Genomic DNA, 21,309 nt, shown 5'->3' on the forward strand with positions numbered 1-21,309 from the left:
ATAAGAATGCCACATTAATAAATCAACTCTGAAGAGGCAAAGCAGTCTTGTAAAATTATGTAATGGAATTCCAAAGTCCTTTGGAAGACCACAGACTGCTGTGAACAGTATAAATGTAGCAGCTAACTTGCACTGGCCCGATATGAGTCTAGCAAGACGCACGCGCGTCTTGCGCCTACGATCTAATAAGTTCCGGAGACCCGGTTTATTATGTAGTCCGTTCCAGAGCATTGTATTTTTAGCAATCGTTGATCCAAGAGCCGTTCCCGAGACCCCCGTTTTAAGATCAAGATTTAGATCCAGAGCCCCCTATTTTTGAGTTGGCGCAGCACATCGGTATCATGTTATAATTCGAGTACCCCCCCCCCCCCCCCCCCGTGTGAACGTTCTCATTACAAACTGGTTTCCTCTCTAAACTTTTCTAAGAAAGAAGATAAGAATAGAGCTTATATACATGTAATAATGCTTTCGTTCAACGAATACGTGTACAATGTAGTCATACTGCACACACAGCCTCCTTGAAGATGACAACTAATAGACCCAAATTTGAAAAGGTCATTAAGGTAGATCAATAAACATCCTTCCATATTCTATTCTCTTTCTTACTTTCAATTAGCTATTACATGTTTCAATAACCTGTTTATAATATGTCTAAAGAGGGATGAAGTTATTTTTACATTGCAAAAGAGAACATTTGTTGTTACTTCCTGGAAGCTCATTGCTTCAAGTCATGGTTAATCACAGTGCTAAAATAGATAACAGATGGAAGAAATGCTTATTGGAGTGAGCCTATTTTACAAAGGACAAGTCCATCCCCAACAAAATATTGATTTGAATCAATTGAAAAAAATCCAACTAGCACAACACTGAAAATTTCATCAAAATCAGATGTAAAATAAGAAAGTTATGACATTTTTAAGTTTTGCTTAATTTCACAAAATAGTTACATGCACATCCCAGTCGGTATGCAAATGAGGGAACTGATGACATCACTCACTCACTATTTCTTTTGTATTTTATTATGTGAAATACAAAAAATTCTATTCTCCTTAATATTGTCCTGTGAAACAAAGTTTTATTTAGCCTTGAACATGTGGAATTACCCCTGTTAAACTTTTTATGGTTCAGTCAAGTTGGTCCTAATTGCCAAATTAAAATTGAAATATAATATAATTCAAGCAATAAAAAAAAGAAATAGTGAGTGAGGGACATTGTCGATTCCCTCATAGGCATGGGACTAAATTGCGCATATAGTACTATTTTGTGAAAAAATAAGCGAAATTATATAAAGTGTCATAACTTTCTTATTTTACATCCGATTATGATGAAATTTTCAGCATTATGCTTGTCTGATTTTTCTCTATTGATTCAAATCAACATTTTTCTGAGACCTGTGGACTTGATCTTTAAATAAGGAAAAAAAATCATTTTGGGGCGCTACTTTTCACAATGTACTGCCTAAATCTGCAAGAACAAATAAGCTTTGAAATTGCAGTGAATGGAGATTATCCAGGGTCCTTTTCAATTTTCCATGGCTCTTATATCAGGAGCATATCGCCCTGAGCCCCCATGCATTTCATCCCCCTGCTATTGTAGGAAGTGTACATGTATATCAAAATCAGCAAATTGATACTTGCTGACTGACTTCAAACAATAGTTTCTCTTGGAAGGCTTTCTGAGTATGCATGTAACTTCTTCCCTTTTTTCTCCTTTTTCTTCTCCTCCTCTCTCTCTTTCTTTTCTTTCTTTCCTCTCCTCTATGTGGAGCGCTGTGGCACAGTGGATTAGTCTTCTGACTTCGAAACAGAGGGTCGTGGGTTCGAATCCCAGCCATTGTGTAATTTCCTTCAACAAGAAAGTTATCAACATTGTGCTGCACTCAACCCAGGTGAGGTGAATGGGTACCCAGTACGAAGAAATTCCTTGTATGCTTGAGCGCCTAGGCAGCCCAGTTAAAGCCAGGGTAATAATATTAGCAGGGCTCACTGGGAGAACAGTTTTCAGAACTGATGTGGCTTCCCTTGGTAAATATACCTACATGTATTATTCCCTTTCTCCTGCTTCTCTTAAATCCTTCTCTTCTCTCTTCTCCTTCCCTTGGTTTTTTCCTCTTCTCCTTCTTCTCTGAGCCCTTTCTTTTCTCACGATTTCTCTGTCCTCTTCCTTCATAATAACTCTATGGAAATCCATCAGTGTCATAAATTTTTTCTTCAGTAAATTTGCAAAATGTTCTTTTTAAACAAAGGCGCACAAGCAAAATTGTCAAGAAAACGATGATTTAATGTAATATTCATCATATCTATAAAATATTTTACACATGCATTTTAGATGTTGACGTTGCTGGCTTTCCATATTTGAGGTTGATCAGATCAATCGCAACTCTTTGTAAGACGGGGCCCTGATTTTGCAAACCATAGGGAGTAGGTTACCCCTTCCAAATATAAAAATAAATAAACAAAACAAATTGCAAGCCAGGAAACAAAACTTACCTCCTATGTGGAGCAGGCGTTTGACTCTATGGCTTCTCCTATGATATCTGCAAATATGAAAAAAGAAAAGACAAAAAACATGTCAAAATAGTTCAAATTTTCTTCGAATTTGAAAACGTGAATTTTGGCAATCACCTGTTGCTGTTTTATCCTACGTTAACTTTTAAATATTGATTTAAATCTTGAATTCATTTTATAGAACTTTTACATAAACCTTACTTCTTAGATAGGAAACTTTATGAAAGTTGATTTTAGTCTTGAATTCATTTACTTCAATCATCCTACTAGATTTACTACTGGGAGAGAAACCTTGTCAAAGCAACATTATAAATGGCCTACCCTATACATATAAGTAGTACCCTATGACACCGTTCTCACTACCATCCTAAAACTAGTTTACTGAAACTAGTTTTGATAGTTGAGACTAGTTTACGTGTAATGAGAACAGTCAAAGCGATCTTCCAAACCAGTTCAGAAAACCACCTCCCGATGTAGTTTTGAAGATCGCTTTGCCTCATCAAACTGGTTTTAGCGCGAGGACACATCGCTCTTCGGGAAGCGATCTTTGCACATTTCGAGCACACTAGTCCATGCAATGTAAGTGGAATGCCTAAGATGCGGTTTCAAATTTCGTGTGAAACATGTTATCCCACTGCGAGTGTTCCCATAGCAACAAGACCACTTTACATGTACGTGAAGTAGGTTTGAAAACCACTTTTAGGTGACCAAATGGTAAAGATAGCAAAGCCATCTTCCAAACTGGTTTCCTGAAACAGTTTCCAGTCTTAGAAAGTATAATAGGAACGGTGTCTATTGGGGTGTTGCAAGAAACTTGCGATCAATTGCAAGTCAATTTTTGGTCCCCGAATCAATCGCATGTCTTGCAGTTAATTGCAAATTAGTGATTGATTGCTAATTCGCTCCTTGAAACAAGAAGTTTAAACTGATTTGCTACAGCTAACGTTGATCTATCAGTTGTTAAATTGCAACAGAATATTTGCACTGGATTGCAAATATTTTCTTGCAACACCCCTTATGACTTTATGAAGATGACAGCTAAATATATATAGTTTCATATCCAGATGAAATTTACATAGCCTTTCCCATAGGTACTTGATTAATATCTCATAAACCATAAATTAATAATTACCACCAATAAAAACCAAACAGTTGATTGCATACCATGAAAGGGTTTTGCATTTTGTAAGTCAAGTGTGTAAATTCAAGATATTCCAACATGTACATGTACATGTACCTCCATATTCAAACCAATCACACATACACATGCCCACAAACTAAAGGCTAAAAATATGTATATGAAGGAAAACGGGAATACAAATACTAGAGCCTGAAAACAAGACTAAACTGAAGATTCCAAATGGACGCACAGGTTTACACAGCTGAGGTGCACTGCCCCAATTCTGACAGCCTTAATCGCAAGAAATCGACCAGAATTTGCTTATGACGGATGCAATTGGATTGAATGATTGTGACTGCATCCATTCGATCAATGCACTTGAGTTGTTGAACTTGAGCATCAATACAAAGAGATATATAGACTGACAACGCTACTCAACTTGAATTGGAAGTCTGACTTTATTTTTCATTTAAATGAAAAAAATATAATTTAGACATTTGTGTTGTTAATTTTTTTCAATAGCATTCTTTTTAATAGATCATTTTAAGATCAAATCCTTCACATGACTTGTGTTTAAAAATTATTCCTAAATATTTATACATGTACATAAAAATCATGTCATCTACGTACAATGTTTGATGGATTTCAAGGCCAGAGTTAGACTAGAGCTCAATTTCTGGGTAAATCTCAAGTTAATTCACTCAAAGTTTATTTTAACCACTACACCGCAAAGCTTCTATAGACTCTCTTGTACCCCATAAAGAGGACTAATAATATGTAAGACAAGCAAAACTCCACATACATCTTCTTTATGAAGGGTTTTCAATTTCCTTTTTAAAATGCATTTATTTCCTCAGTACATGTAGGAGTTCCGACTTTTTGAGTATTAAAGCGAGATAGGTTGAAAGTGACAAGATAAATTGCTTTTCATTACCCACCACTCCGCCTTCTCATGAGCGAAACAGTGCTAGTGTAAAGTGCTCTTGAGTAAATTGAATTCATGTCAAAGAGTGTGAGTGAAAGTGTGTTTATACTACAGTTTATTGGGGCCAGAATGGGTGTTACTGTACAACATTTGGTCTACATACTGTACTGTAGTTAAAAATATACGTTGCTCCCTTTCCCATTTTGATTTGATTTCATTTCATTTCATTCCCATAAAAGATGAGCATACAACACAACATACATGTATACAAAGGTAATAAATGTTCTATGTATATCAAAACAATAATACAATGGTCGTAATATACAGTGTACATATCAACAAAATGCATTATTTATCTTAAATAATACATTTTGTTGATATTTCTTTCAATTGCTAACGAAATGATAAATTTAGAAGATTGCCAGAGACCGCCATCTTGAGCGATTAGGTTTGACAACGACGGTGGCCTTGTAAAATTTTCTCATAAACAACAATCTAGAATGCTCATCATAAAAAAGGAGGTTTATTAAATCAGTAAATGGTCCATAAAAAATGTGGTCTCCTCTTTTTTTTATGGAGGCATATTAAATACAACATACATGTAACAGCCTACCCTGCACATGTATAAGACATGAAAATAAATCCATATGGCCTGGATGTAGACGTACATGTGACATTTGAAGAAAAAAAATCAATATTTCAAGCACAGTTTACCCCCCTCCATATTGTATCTTTGAAGCAAGTCACACGTTAACAACTTTTAATGAATGAAAACAAGAATAGATATCTCAATCACGAACACGAATATCCTCCTCGGGACACACGAGGGCAGGAAATTTGATTAACCAACCAGATGAAGCACATCCTAGCGGCATCCCACCTGCAGAATTTAGTTTCAATCTCCCATAAGGGAAGTGCGCTATTGATTTAAGACCGGCTCAGTCAAAGATGGGATCATCATGAAAACAATACTGTATCATGTCGTGTTTAAAGTCGGTATTACAGGTATACCCGGTGGGTATTTCGTAAAGCTGTTCGTAAGTTACGAGCAACTGTATGAATGACTACATGGGACTGACATTTTGTTGAGATACATGTAAATAATATACGCCAGATTTTTCTTGGTGATTTAGTTAATGACAGTAAGAGTTGTTCATACATTCATTTGTAAAGTTGCTCATACACGTAACTTACAAACAACTCTATGAAATACACACCTGGATATCACAACACAAAGGTTAGCGATTAATCGTACGCTCGATTTTCGGGATTGATTGTACATTGCAGTCAACGGAATCAATCGGCAAGAAATTTATCCACATTGTGCTGCGCTCGACCCAGGTGGGGTGAATGGGTACCCAGTACAGAAATTCCTCGAATGCTCGAGCGCCCGATCAAGGTAGCCGTGCTAAAGCCAGGGGAAATAATAATAGCAGGGCCCGCTGGGAGAACAGTTTTGCAGAACTGAAGTGGCTACCCTGGGTAAATATGCTGTTATTATTATCATCGAAGAAAAATGTTCTACAATCATTGCTACATGTAAGCTTTGTGTTACGGTCCCCTGGTGGGGGTAGGGGGACACAGCTAAACTCTATTTGCATGCCATCAAATACAGCAGGAATTAAGAAATACTGTACAAATAAGGCATCATCAATGATCAATCATATTTGGTAAATTGATAAGAGGTTTCAATTATTGGTTGCAGATAACACCAATACACTGTAGTCCGTCTCTACAAGGTCTCTAAAACTAAGTTTAATTGTCTCTACATTATCCTAGATCTAAATGTAGATCTTTGTGGTCAATTTATCGGATTCCGAAAGAACCCATTTTGAGATTGTTACATGTAGGTAACGGCAATTCTTTTTAGATGCTGTTCAAAATACCCATACTAATGGTATGTTCAATGTCGAATTTCAAATTTCAACAGCAACATGGATCATGATTGAAAACTCAATTCCAAAACACTGAACACAAACACGATCAGCGGTGCACCATTCAGTGTCGAAAATATAAAGCCGTTTTAAGATGTTGATAATCTTTAAAGTTTCCACTTTCGTTAGTGCAGCTTTAGTGCTCAGTTTGACCCATCACAAAGAAAGGTCTGTTCTGGCACCTGTTGTGTAGGCTTCCACTCCGAGAGCAAATTTAAAGACATTTCAAAATGCAATTTGTGCTCAAGGTCATAAATCTGAGCGATCGCGTTAACAAATTTTCCTCCGAATCGTGATTTGAAAGACCTTTACGACCGGGAATAGTGGACATTGAACACACCTTTTGTTTCTCGTATCTTTGTTTTGTAATCATGTTTTCAACCATGATCCATGTTGCCGTTTTAAGTTTGGAAACCGACATTGAACACACCCCAAGAAAATGGACCTACTACAAATAGTAGATCCATGCTAAGCCTAGAGCCAAAAGATGTTTTAAGAAGACACCTCTTCACTCTTCAACTGAACTCACATCAGGAATGCTACTAAAAGAGGAAACATGGTGCGAGGTAACACTACACTTGCAGGTTAAAACCATGTGATGTCATCACATTACATGTAATGAGAAGTCATGATTCAAACACCCTTTTTTACCAAACCATCACTCCTTCCATCCGGGGGGGGGAGGGGGGGGGGCATTCGACCCAAAAAGTGGTAAGGGTGTGCCACGGGCGAGACAAAAAAACGGAGGTCTCGGAACGGGCTTCAGAACTACAAATTTTTGTGAAAACGGGGTCCTTGGAACGGATCGCCAGCGTGTGAGTGCGAATTCGTCCCTATGGAACAGGCATGCATGCATGATATGATGATGCAGCTAGCGCTGCCTCCGCCTGGTGCGCTCGCGCAGAGGCAATTGTCGGACAGCGCCCTGCGGCCGCTTTTTAATTAAATTGCAGCTCATTGTAGCAGATCAATACGACCGGAACGGCGTAACAAAAATATGCGAAGCTTTTGAGCGGATTTCTTTCTTCTTTTTTTCTCGATAATTAGAAAATGCTATGCTTTGGAGCGGCTTTCTTTGTTCTTTTTCTCAATAAGACAAAAATGCTATGCCTTGGAACGGAAATTTGAGTGGAAAAATGGGGGTCCCCTCTGGGGCACATACCCACTATGCATTATATATTGAGTGCCCCCCCCCCCCCCCCCCCGGGTTCAAAACTAACTCCTTGAATAGTGGAATTACTCTTGCGTATATTTCCATCTTTAATCTTGTTTTATTTGCATAATTTGTTTTTTATTTTTAATTTTCAAAGGCTACTTTCCATCCTACGGGCTTAATCTGCAGCATTGGAGAATCCTTTAACCTTGTAGGGAATGTGGATTTTCAAAGGCTCATTTGAGCATTAGGGGAGGGGGCAAAAATCCCCAAAATGCCCCCAAGCCCCCCCCCCCCCCCCTTGCACAATCTATCATAAGTTTATTATCCCGATTGGAATGATTTCAGAAGCTTTAACCTATTTTGGCAATACTTGTAGTTATTGTACAAAATGTATAACAAATTTCGATAAAGCAGGCCCCACTTTCTACCAAGTACAATGAGAGAAAGAGGCAGTTTGTGTGCTACTACTAAGAGTATTATATGTCATGAAGTTTGATCTTGATTAGATACATGTACATGTACATGTACGTACAGGCCTGTTGAACATAATGAATTTAAAAAAAACATCAAGAATTTCGATATCTTAATAAGTTCATTCTTGCAATCAACTCTATCATGTTGTCTCATCCCCTAACGAAATCATTGCCTATGACATAGTAAATTTACATTTATACAAAGTGCCCCCTCCCCTGGTAACTAGGCCTACAGTGTATGTAAAATATCTTATTTTTCCAGTCTGAAACTTATCGATATAATTCGCCTGAAACCACTGTAAGAGGAACGTACATATAGGCCTACATGTATTGCACATTGGGTATTACATGTATTTGAGAGTCACCGTTGACAAATGATAAACTGCCTTTATTTCCTGGTCAGTGTCGTTCTTTGTGAAAGAAACTGTTATTGTTTTTCACTCCTCCAATTAAAGACGCCCCATTTCCCTTAAATTAATCTGCATATAACATGGATGTGTTTCATGGCGGAAACATCAAGGTTTTCAAGGTTAGAATAATTGATGGTCGAGACTTCCTTGTTTAGCGTGTTGAACTGTTCGTGCGAGGCGCTTCAAACAGAACTCCTAGAGACGTGCACACAACATATTCTTGTAAAATATAGGCCTACACATGTATTGTACGTGTAGTATCGGTTCTTGTTATTGAGTAAGTGCTTTTACCCTAGGAAGTATACCCACCCATTCAATCACAAAAACTACCAGGTATTTTGCCAGCCTGAAAGCAAACTATTTTCCTGAAAGAAAATACACATTTTATAGGCATCATAGTACTAGGACTACAAAAGTACAAAGTATCGATTCCTGTCACTTGAATGTACATGTAGGCACTTTTACACAGAAAATATCAGGGCCCTCGTCTTTACAAAGAGTTGCGATTGATGCGGTCAATCGCAACTATGGAAAGCCAGCAACATCAACATCTAAAATGCATGTTGGTTCCAAATATTTTCTAGATATATGCTGTATATTCATGCACTCGTCCTTTTCTTGCAAGTTCTGTGTGCTTTTCTTTGCTTACATACAACTGAAAGACATCGAGGAAATTTCCTGCAAAATAAATTATGACATTGATGGATTTCCATAGAGTTATGATTGTTGTTTGCAAGCAACTATGGCAAGCAATCAACATCAACATACATGTATATCATGCATGTTTGTTCAAAATATTTTCAAACTATCATTCATTGTTTTCTTGATTATTCAGTGTGCTTCTCTTTGTTTACAATGTACAAAGGACATTGTTAAAATTTCCTGTAGAAAATATTATGACAATTGATGGACTTTCATAGAATTGAGATTGATCGGTTCAATTGTAACTCATGACGGGACACAATTATTTTCCTAGTGTGAAAGCAAACTACTTTTACCATTTCCCTGAAAGAAAATATACATCTAGGCATTCCTGCTATAACATACAGTAGGCTTGATGTACAAAAATATGTAGTATCAATTCTTGTCGTAACGTACAAGTAGTATTGGTGCTATATACCAAGGAGATATCAATATCTCCTTGTTTATACCCAGTAATTTGCCAGTGTGAAAGCAAGCTGTAATGTACATACTTGCAATACATGTATCCCTGAAAGAAGATACACGTACAGTCGTGCATGTAGGCCGGCATTTTAATGATAGTTGTAGTCCCTTTCGCAGCATACCAGTGTAGGCCTCTAGGTTCTTGACATTTTTAAAATGTACACAAGTTTTAGAGGCCACACATTCGTTCATGGGAAACATTGGTATCTTTTCATTTAAAGCTGTTGGTAAGCTATAAGGACTTTCCTACAGTAGTCTATGATTAGTTGATTACTACTAAAGTGTTTTTAGACCGACTCAATCACTAAAAATACCCACATATTTGCAAGAATCGTGCCCAGTGTGCCATTCAGACCATACTATCCATGCTCAGGGGCAGATCCAGGATTTTCCAAAAGGGGGGGATTTTTTCAGAGGAAAATTTTGACGAGCCAAAAAAAAAAGGTTTTCAACCCAAAAAAAATTGACATGCCCAGAAAAATTTGACAAGAAATAAAAAGGAGGTCCTCAAATTCAAAAGGGGGGTGGCACATCTCTGTAGTTGACATTACAAGTTTATTTCTCTTCTCAAAAGGGGGGGGGGCACATGTCCCCTATGCCCCCCTCTGGATCTGTGCCTGTCCATGCTTCCATCTTCAAGAACTTATATATTCCTCAAATGGGTCTGCTTCAGGGGGTGAGAGATACCAGGGGCCAGGAAGGGTAAGGTTGTTTCATTAAAGGGGAAGTTCACCCTGACAAAAAGTTTATTGTAAAAATAGCAGAAAAAATAATAAAAAATACTGTTGAAGGTTTGAGAAAAATTCATCAAATAATTAAAAAGTTATTAGAATTTCAATTATTTGATTTGTGACGTCATATGCGAGCAGCATTCCTACATAGCGAATGGTAAAAAATCAATGAAATGTCATTTTCTCAGAAAATTGAAAATGGTTTTCACTGTACCTTTTGTATATCAATAGACAAATCATTTCACACCCGATAATGAATAGAAAACAAAATTAAGTCATCAGGAACCAAGCAAAATTTGAAATTCATGCCTTTTATGTTACAGAACACATGGGGCAGCTGCTCGTTTATGACGTCACAAATCCAAAACTTTTAACTCTAATAACTTTCTTACTCTGTAACGGATTTTCCTCAAACCTTCACCAATATTTTTTACTATATTTTCTGCTATTTTTACAACAAAGTTTTCTTCAGGGTGAACTTCCCCTTTAAGGCATACGAATCTATTTTCACAGCAAAACAGATAAAATGGTGAACAAAATTTCAGCATTCAGAATTGCAGTTTTGTTGTACATGTACATGTATGTTATCCAGACCGAGCATTCACCCCCCCCCCCTCCAAAAAAAATTCACAAGAATATAGCATACTGTAGTGTACGCACTGTAGTACCTGACACCAGAATTACAACAAACTTTAAAGAGTCATTTTTACTTCTCAAATTAAAGCACTTCTAGAATTTCTGGTACAGTGCAAAAGCATTAATCTTTGTTCTGTACAGTCCTACACTGTATGTAAAAAATCGCAAAACAAATGAAATTTCATGTTAGTCATCAAAAAATGTAAAGCAAATTAGATGTGATACATGTACCTGATCAAAATACAGAGCAAGGCTCACAAAAAAAATCAGTTAAAAGAGATGTGGGACAATGTTCTTGTTTGTAAGAGCTTTTTATTTATTTCTTAAACATTTTTTTATAGGGAGTTATTAGCTGATGATACACATAAAGAATGATAAAAGATGTGAGAAGTGTCAACAAAAACAAACACAACAGAGAGCTACATGTAAGATGTCACAGCAAAAGATTGATAGAAAAATGTCTAATTCCTAACCTTCATAATCCATTACCTCGATTGGACGGAAAGACTTTAATAAATGATACCTCGCTCTGAACCTCAAAGTGCTTGGGGCCAAGTTTGCGGTGGAAGAAATATTATGCCCTATTCTTGGGGTACATTATAAAATGAATACCCTCATCAATTCTATAGCCTTCTCTAGACTCTTCTGCCTCTCCGCTCAACCCACATCATGCCATTAGCATAGATGCGCTCCATCAAAAGAATCAAACTCTTTTGGGTGTGTTCACACTTCAGGACCAGAAAAGGGACAGTAATGCTGAATGTTTTAAATTCTAGCAACATTGCTGTTAGAGCTATATCTCCTGATTGTTTATTAAACAATGGTTTATTTTCTTTGTTGCATTTCTTGTTTATAAAATGTGAAAATAAAACAAACAATTTACAATAAAAACTAATATCTAATTAGTGAGATTGAGAATGGACATTTTGAAATTCAACTTTGATTGTACGCAACATGGTTGAATGATTCAACCATGTTTTGGATCCCTTCTCATGCTCGCATGAACACATGTGCCAATGGTATAATGGAAAACTTGATTGACGATTGGCTGCTGAACATGGTTACCATGGTAATATGAACATGTAGTTATCACAATGGCAAATACCATCAATGTTTATTAGACAGGCCATGTACATGTACATGTACTGTACATGTACATGTAGATCTATCATTTCAGGGAAACATAAATTCACAGATGTGTTTCAAAGATCAAAATATATTTCTAGACAATTTCTGTATCGTACATAAATTTGAGTATGAACATGATATCTTTTGTCATGCTACATGAAGTCGCATTGAAGGCAATGGCGATCCTCCTCATTTCATTGTTTCTTCATGTTACATTGTAGCTCTCTCAAGACTCTATCTTGCATGACAATAGCAGCTGAAAACCAAACCCATGTACTTGTCTGAACACACCCTCAACTCTCTGGAGGTGATTAAGTATTGATAAATGTCATACAGGTACAATGTATCTCATCTTGGCTGAGTATAGCATACATGTACATATTTATAAGAAAATATATATTTTTTTAATCAAGTACACATGTATGAACACACCCCCACTCTCCGACGGTGATGAAGTATGGATATACATGTATCTCCTAATTTCTTGCCTGATTATAGCATACATGATATGATATTTTTCTACAGAAATTGAATACTCATGTATGAACACATCCTCACTCTCTGAAGGTAAATTAAGCATGGATAAATCTCATACCTCTTTTTATTTCTTGCCTGATTATAGCATTAATGTATATGAAATTGAAAACATTTTTTCTTCCCAAATCAAGTACTTGGACATGAAGCTGTATGAACACACCCTCACTCTCTGAAGATAATGAAGTATGGATATGGCGAACTGTACTGTTTGCCAACTTCTGCCCTGACCGTCTCCTGACGATGCTCCCGATGATGCTCCCGATGACGCTCCTAAAAGCTCCAATGGCATGAAATTCACAACCTGAGCAAACATGCCGACATCCATCGATCATATCTGGAGAATCGCTCCTGTCATGGCCCTTTATCAACCATCTTCATATTAATCTTTTAATATTACAGATTTTATTTTGTACCTCCTCTACTGCCCCCGCCCCTTCTGAAAAAAATGGGAATAAAATGAAAAATTTACAAAGGAAACTACATGTATTTTAAATTACAGCTTGCCGACATCGATCATATTTGGAGAATCATTCATGTCATGGCACTTTATCAACCATCTTCGTAATAATCTTTTTATTATTACAGATTTTGTTACCTCCTCTACTGGCTGCCCTTCCCCCTTTCAAAAATCAATTTAAGAAATGGGAACAAAATGACAAATCGACAAAGAAATTTTTTTTAAAAAGGAAAGTAAAAAAAAATTCACAACTTGCCGACATCGATCATATTTGGAGAATCGCTCCTGTCATCAACCATCTTCATATGTATTAATCTTTAATAATACACTTTATTGTGTACCTGCCCCCTTTCTAAATTTAAGGAAAAAGTGGAAACAACTTTTTTTTAAATACAAAGGATTTCCTCATATTAATCATCCATTTTATTTGGGGAGTCCTTTACTATAAATTTCCCCAAGTACAGCATGTTTCCCTCCCCCCACACACACCATGCCAAAAAATAAGAAAACAAGAACTAAAAAGGATGCCTTCAAATAAGAGAATAGATGAATAATCTTTGGGGGGGGCTTTGAAGATGCGTATTAGTTTTACATTTTGTTATTCTATTAATTTTGTGCAAAAAACTGTTTTTAATATTAAAGTGATAATTATAAATTCACAAATTATGTGGAACTCGTTACTACAACACTGAATGTTATGAATGTATTATCACAAGCTTGATTGCTTGGTACAAAGTAAAATCACACTTAAAGTACATTTCTACCACTGAATATCAAACACACAGTGCAAACTAAATTGTCGGCTGATCAGAGGGTGATGAATTTCTGTTAATTAGATTTGTACAGAATCAGGAAGAGAGCAAGCAATGTACTGTAGAGAGTAGAGACCCTCACACTTCACACCAAATGGTCCATTTTCTTCTTTTTTTTCATTCTAAAAAAAACTTAACTGTATTCCTGCAGACATATAACTGTAGTGCAATGAGAATGTGAACAGGAACCTGAAACATAACTATGAAAAAAAAATCATATTTTAATGTGTACATGTAAATATTTTTTTCTGAGTCTATTAAAACTTATCTCCTGTTGCTCAGTCCGGTATACCATTTTTGTTCAGTGTTAACAGGGCCAAGTGTTGACCAGAGCCAAGGTTACAGAATTACACTTTCAAATGTGAGCAACCACTATCTTCCATCAAAAATTGATGAAGTAATTGCGAGTATGATTGAAAGTGATTTGATTACCGGTGAATATCATCATTAGATCAATGAATTGATCTTCATGAAGATAAAGCTAAATTCAATTCTAATTTTAGAAGGCGCTTTAATGAGCTGAGTAATGCTGGGCAAACAATACTCTCTTACTGCACATTAGGCCTCCTGCACATTACATGTATGGCTTAACATTGTACAGTAGAACATGAAATTTACCTTACATGTAGATTGGATGACAAGGACAACTTGCAGTCTATATATTTTTGTTTGGGGTGGAGGTTCCAAATTGTTCAAAGATTTAAATTGCAAGGGATATACTCATGAAAGTATCAGTGAACATCTTTTTTTATCATTATTCTACAGCTACATGTATTCATAAATTTCATGGCAATATGTTAAGATCTACTATAGATCAAAAATAATGTCAGTTTTAATATCAAAGTAGACCAATCAAAAAGACAATCTTTCAGAGCAGTTAGCATCTCATCTGCCTGATATTTTAAATGGAGTTGAAATAAAAAATTTTGCGGATTGTATCCAATGAAAAGAATTTTAAAAATAATTATAAAAAGAGAATAACTGGCTATAACTCTAATCATAGAAAGTCACAAAAATTATGCAAAACAAAACTACTAAAGAAAATAGTGCACCGTGGTACAGAGGTCCTACACCGTTATGATTAAACATTATCAAGAGAGAAAATGATCAAACAATATCTTTCATCATCAGCATATTATTGTGACAGCCCATGCTTTAACAAGCCACAATCTAATTGTCTCCATCAAATGAAAGATCTCCTCATTACATGTAAAGCTTAGGCAAAAGGGGGAATAAAATACAGTACATGATACATCTTTTCATATTACATATGGAAATTTAATCCCTGTACAGTGTAGCTCTAGAACAAAGCCATTTCAAATGTAATACCTTGGTCACATTTCCTCTACAGCGGCCGTACTGCGAGTCGAAAACAGCCATTTTAAACGGTTTTATTCATTTTTATTCAAACCACCTATATGTAGCCGATTCAAAAAATGTTATAATGGCTGTTTTGAACTCGCTGTACGGCTGCCGTAGAGTAAATATGACCGAAGTATAAAACTGTGAATTATAATGAGCATTACGTGCACATGTACATCTAGTTCAGTGAGATGTTTATGCATGATCTTTTACGGCAGCGAAAATTGAAATAAAGTTCAACTCCATATCAAAGTCTTTTTTTACATCCCAAGTACATACTGTACAAAGTATTATACTTTATGTCATGTTTTGTATCAATGTTAAAACCACACATCTCAAAAATATTTTCATGTTTAAACAGTAATACTAAAATTGGGAGTGGATTCAGTGGAGGTTGTATTTTTTTTTGCTACACATAAATGTAAAATCAAAATTTCAACTGAAATACTTGCCTCTAAATATGGCATATAAAATGTTGTTCACTTGCCAACCATACATGTACATTAAATCTACAAATCTATGTACTACGTGGGCAGACTCTCAAACCGTGTTATTACAGTTGTAAAGTGGAATTCACAGACAAATAACTGAAGATCCCCCATCTATTTATGGCAGGGGGCCTCCCTATGATATTCGAAAGTATGAATTATAGGAAGATATTTTCAAGATGTGATCAATTTAAATTGCCCTGATGGGATTGGGCTTATCAGTGTGTGAAATGCAATTTTGCAATATTGTAATATCTCCCAATATGGCGCCAAGAATACATACTGAGTCCATTAGAGAGAGAGAGACAGAGGAGGTGGACTTAATATCATACTTGCAGAGCATATACATGTACATGTATGTACAGAAACTTTTGTTCTCCAAAAAAATTCTTGGTAAAATCCTTCCTGCAATTCAATATTATATTGAATATATGAGTACTCTAGGCTGAAAATAATTATTTCTAAATTATAGAGTAAAATTCATTGCGCAAAATGCTGCAAATTTTATCAAAATCAGATAACAAATAACAGGCCAGGGCTTCACACTAACCCTGTTTTGTCTACTGGTCCGACCTGATCGAGTCGGACCAATACATACCCAGTTTTTTCCTGTTTTACTGGACCAAACCTAAAATCTACTGGTCCCAAAAAAATACAGAAAATCATTATTAAGACTTGAGTGTATTTTGATGTCTTTTATTGCTTATTGTTACCCCCCCCCAAAAAAAAAAAAACAGTATACAGTACACACAACATAATTTACGATACAGCCATTTTTATGATTTACAAAAGAGAAGAAAGTATATTTTGTATCATGCATCAGCAGTCATTCCAAGTTTTTTTTTTTTTAATTTCTCGAAGGACAAATTTTAAATAGACATAATTTCATGTGAACCTGAAATAAAATACAAAATAACGAGTGCGGATATGACATCAATTTGTGCATTGAAAGACATTTATGTGTGCACATTAAGCATAAAGCAAATGATTCAGTATCAATTGCTTGAAACCATACATAGAGAAACTTCTCTCACTTCTCAGTGCTCATTAAACCAAATCAATCAAAGCATAACTCCTGCTACATGTATATGACCTCCAAAAATATGTGATTAAAATTCTATTGATGATAGACCAAACTTACAGTATGCATCAGCATGCCTGCCCTCAGTGCTGCCCCCCCCCCCTCACTCACCAAGCACTAGTGGTGTGTCTTTCTCTTTACCAGCTCCCCAATTTGATTCATTCCCAACATGTATAAATAGTCTGTCATCCGATTCTCTATCGTCTGTTCTGTGCACAGGGTTTTAATGAGATTGCAGCGTTGAAGATTTTCCAATCACTGTACTGGGTGATTTCGCTTCTTCAAAGATCCTAAAGTAAGCCCTGTTCTCATATTCACTTGGTCTACATGAAGTTGGCTCACTATCTGGTCTGGGCTACACCCATTTGGTCTACTATTGATTTGGTCCAACTACATTTTTCACATTTTGGTCTACTAGATAACACTTGATCTAATACCTAACTAATCTACAGACAATTCTCATTCAGTCTAATCCCAGTTGGTATAGTTTACAATATAAATACTTTATATTTTTTTACATTATCAAATAAAAGATTTGGTTCTTAAACAGTTCACTTGACCATGCACATACATACATGTAGTGGTGGGTATAGCCCCCCAAAATGAAATAAATGGTCAATGGTCAAATTGACAATTGAGCCCAGTGCACACTATGCAATTCGTTGCAATCCGAATTTCAAAGAAATTGTAATAACATTGATATGGACATTCCAACCAATAAAATTAGCGATCAGAGTTCAGTATTGTGGTAGGACTACTGAAATCAAAATTTTTAGTTCGAGCCTCCCTGAAGGAATAAAAGCAAATTCAAATCCAAATTATATTTGACGTCATCATCAGTTGCAACTCACAGATGATCTTGACTTTACTCTAACGACAGGGCTTGCCGCAAAGAACAATTCTAGTTTTATTATTTCTTTTATACATTATGCTGAATTTACAATGAAATACCTGTACCTCTTGGAACTTTCACTTAATGCAAAATGCAATTTATCAAAAAATTGTGTCATATTGGATCGTATAATACGCGCTGGACGTTAGACCAAGTACACACTACATGTAGGTTGTACAATTGACGGATAGGACTACACCATGTGGGGTGAGACCAAACAAAAAGTAGATGAAGCAGGATGGTGTCTCATAAAAGCTGTTCGTAAGTTATGAGCAACTTTACGAACAACCGGTGACCCTCTCTTGTGGTATAAAGTGCTTTACACCAGATTTCCATTACCCTTGAAATAGTTCCAGCAAAAGGGTCACTGGTCATTCATAAAGTCACTTGTAACTTACCAACAGCTAAAGGGCGATTCCATGCTAGAAAAATCAGCCATTTTCACATTTTCCAGCCTGCTGTCCAAACGAATGAAGAACTTCAATTTGTTCTGTGGTAATATTTACATGTACATTAAGTACTACTGCGAAGACATGCAAAAAACTGACAACCAACAAAAATATGTTGTCCATAGGTGAATTAGAGCTTAAAATGTTGCGTGTCGTACAGGACATTTCTGCATCCCGTACGACACACAATATTTTCACCTTTAATTTTAAATAATACCCATAATCATTTTTTCTGTTGGTTATTAGTTTTTCACATGACTACCCACTATAGCTTTAAATATCATTGAAAAAATAGATTTTATTGCTTAAGCATTCGGCTAGGAAACTAGAAATTGTTATCAAAATGTCCCGTACGACACGTACATGTACATGTTCATCTATGGAATCGCCCTAAAATGAAACCAGCCACCAGGTGTTGATCAACTGGAAATTTACCATTAACATGAATGTTGGCAAATGTCAGCGATACTTTTAATTGTTCTCAATAACAAACTGCTCCTCATATATGACAGTGTTGACAACTTGCCTAGTTACATGCAAACAAACTGCTTTTACATGTAATTAAATACATCAAGCCCAAGCTGTTTGTAAATTTCACCAAACTTTTCAAATGGGTAGCATATATTGTGGGACTGCCTTTCCTCAACCCCCACACGTACATGTACCTCTACTCCACTGTTAACCAAATTTATTCATGTTTAATGTATGATAATGTTTATCCCATAGACTTGGTGTGAATATGCGACCCTCCCCCCCCCCCCATACATGTACCTTTATCCATTAGATCAATCACAATGTCTTAAATTCATAAAACCCTCATTTTTACAGACATGTGACATATTGACACCAAATGGCACACATTTCATATGAAATATGAAGAAAAGTTGAAGGAAACCACCTTTAAGGGAAAGTCCAAACTGCACGGCTATAATACCGGGTACCTGCAATTCTGAACTATTCCCACATGTAGACTTTCATGTTAGTAGCTTGAGAGTGACATCAACTTTTCAGAGTCAAGAAAGAAGGAATTCTTTTTTGTTTTCTTGATCATTTCCAACTAAATTTCAAGGAGTCAAGGAAAATAGAAGGGGACATTTCATGAATACATGTAGAAGCAAAATGTGACATTTTCTCAAGTTTTTGGACCCCCTCCCCATTAACACTAATTTATTCCTTTTCTTTGAAATAAACAAAATGACTCTGGTCAGACAAAATTACATTTTCTCACTTGTTCATTTGAATGCATGCACTTAACACTGGACAGATATATATGTACATGTTTAAAATTATCTGTTCTATTTGCCACCAGCAAACATCATAGACCCTCAATAAGCCTTCGAGGTGGAGCCTACCCCATCCCAAGTCTTAAAAAAGAAATTACAAAGGCCCCCACCTCCCATTTCACATTTCAACTCACATATATTGGTGGTAATGGGAAGAGCCGCATTGATGACACCCTTTTTCAGACCTAATTTTCAGTTCTCTAGATACTCCGAATGACAAAAGTTCAGTTCAGAAGCTACCCAGTCCCGCTCGCAAGACTCCCGTTACGAGACATCTCACTCTGTTCCCCAGCCCTGCCCAAATTGTCAAGCGTGAGCCCCACATGCGATAACCCAGGGAACTCTCGCCCGCGTAGCGGGCGGGAGCCCAGGATCTTACGTGTAAAGGCATACTCACCTGACAAGCGTGAAGTATGGTCAAAATAATTCTCCAAATAAATAGTTAAAACAGAAATCAAGCACTTACCACGAAAAGTTCTCTCCTTCTACCCCTGTCTCGATTGGCCATTTTTGTTATGAATTGTAACAAAATGGCCGATCGAAACGGGGGTAGGAGAGAACTTTTTGTTTTTTGAGGTTCCAGTCTGTGCCAAGATGTCAGAAAAACTGCCACTCGTTAGACCATCATCCATATCATCGTGGTAAGTGCTTGATATCTGTTTTAACTATTTATTCGGAAAATTATTTTGACCATACTTCACGCTTGTCAGGTGAGTATGCCAAATTGCACGCAAGATCCTGGGCATAGCGGCGGGACTTCCCTGGGTTACACATGCCAGAGATGCACAGCTTCCCAATTCCCTACACTGTACATACAACTAGTAGCCACTTCACGCATGGCTAGCGCATGCACAGTACATATGAACGTACGTAAAGTGCAGCAATCCTGTTCCGTATACATGTATTTAGTTTCCAAGAGTAGACCCTGTATTTTACCTTTTTTTTAGTCAGTTCCTCAGACCCCCATTTCAGAGTTTCGTGAGGCACACCCCCATCAACAAAACTCAAAAAAATCATTTAAGTGCCTCCCCCCCTCTCAGGGTCCCAACTAAGGTAAGCAACAGTAAACAAAATGATAGAAAAATCTGACGTGAATCAACTCAACTGGAACGTAACTTCCGCAGATAACATGCAACAGACAACCAACAATCATGACAATCTTTTATTTTTGGTGGGGGTGCATATGGAACTCTTTCCAATATCTCTTTTCATTATTCTTCTCTTAATACTATCTGATGCTAGTTAGCAAAACAATTCAAACATAATCTCGCAACATCCATCTCAACACGAGTCAAGTCAAGTGACCAATGGCAATGCACAATGCATGGCCTTGCCAGCGCCGATGCCATCCCGTGCAAGACGGGGCCGGGGAGCATGCAGGCACACGACAGCGGCCAACGCAGGGTGCAGAGTTTTCCAGCTCCAGCAACACAAAAAACACGCACTTTTTCGACTCACCTTCTTTCGACTTCAGTTTACTTGCAGATAACTAAGAGAAATGTCTTCAGAGTAAATCTGTTTATGAATTCAGCTCTGCCGGTGTCTTTTATCGTTGTTATATCGATGAAACTGCAGTAAAATGATGAAAACAATGGAAAACAAGGAGAACTTATCGAAAGATCGAAAAGTTCAATACTCAGTTTCCGGGTTTGTATTTTTTGTCAAAATTGCACACGCCCTCAACGTATAACACTATATGAATATTTGAATCATTTTTGCATGAATGAATTTGCGTACAGACCATAGAGATATACTTATAATATA

General features: G+C 36.7%; 1 protein-coding gene across 1 annotated transcript in view; it reads right to left on the minus strand.

The window, feature by feature from the left end:
• Positions 1 to 21,202, minus strand: part of LOC121431009 (CYFIP-related Rac1 interactor B-like) — an 83,587-nt gene extending 62,385 nt beyond the window's left edge. The window contains exons 1-2 of the mRNA XM_041628467.1: positions 21,004 to 21,202; positions 2,490 to 2,536 (exon numbers count right to left, since the gene is read on the minus strand). The gene's annotated coding sequence lies outside the window, so the exon portion shown is untranslated. The remainder of the gene's footprint in view (positions 1 to 2,489; positions 2,537 to 21,003) is intronic.
• Between the last annotated feature and the right edge of the window lie 107 nt (positions 21,203 to 21,309).

Source organism: Lytechinus variegatus, chromosome 17 (genome assembly GCF_018143015.1).
Source record: "Lytechinus variegatus isolate NC3 chromosome 17, Lvar_3.0, whole genome shotgun sequence".
In the NCBI taxonomy this organism is placed as follows: Eukaryota; Metazoa; Echinodermata; class Echinoidea; order Temnopleuroida; family Toxopneustidae; genus Lytechinus; species Lytechinus variegatus.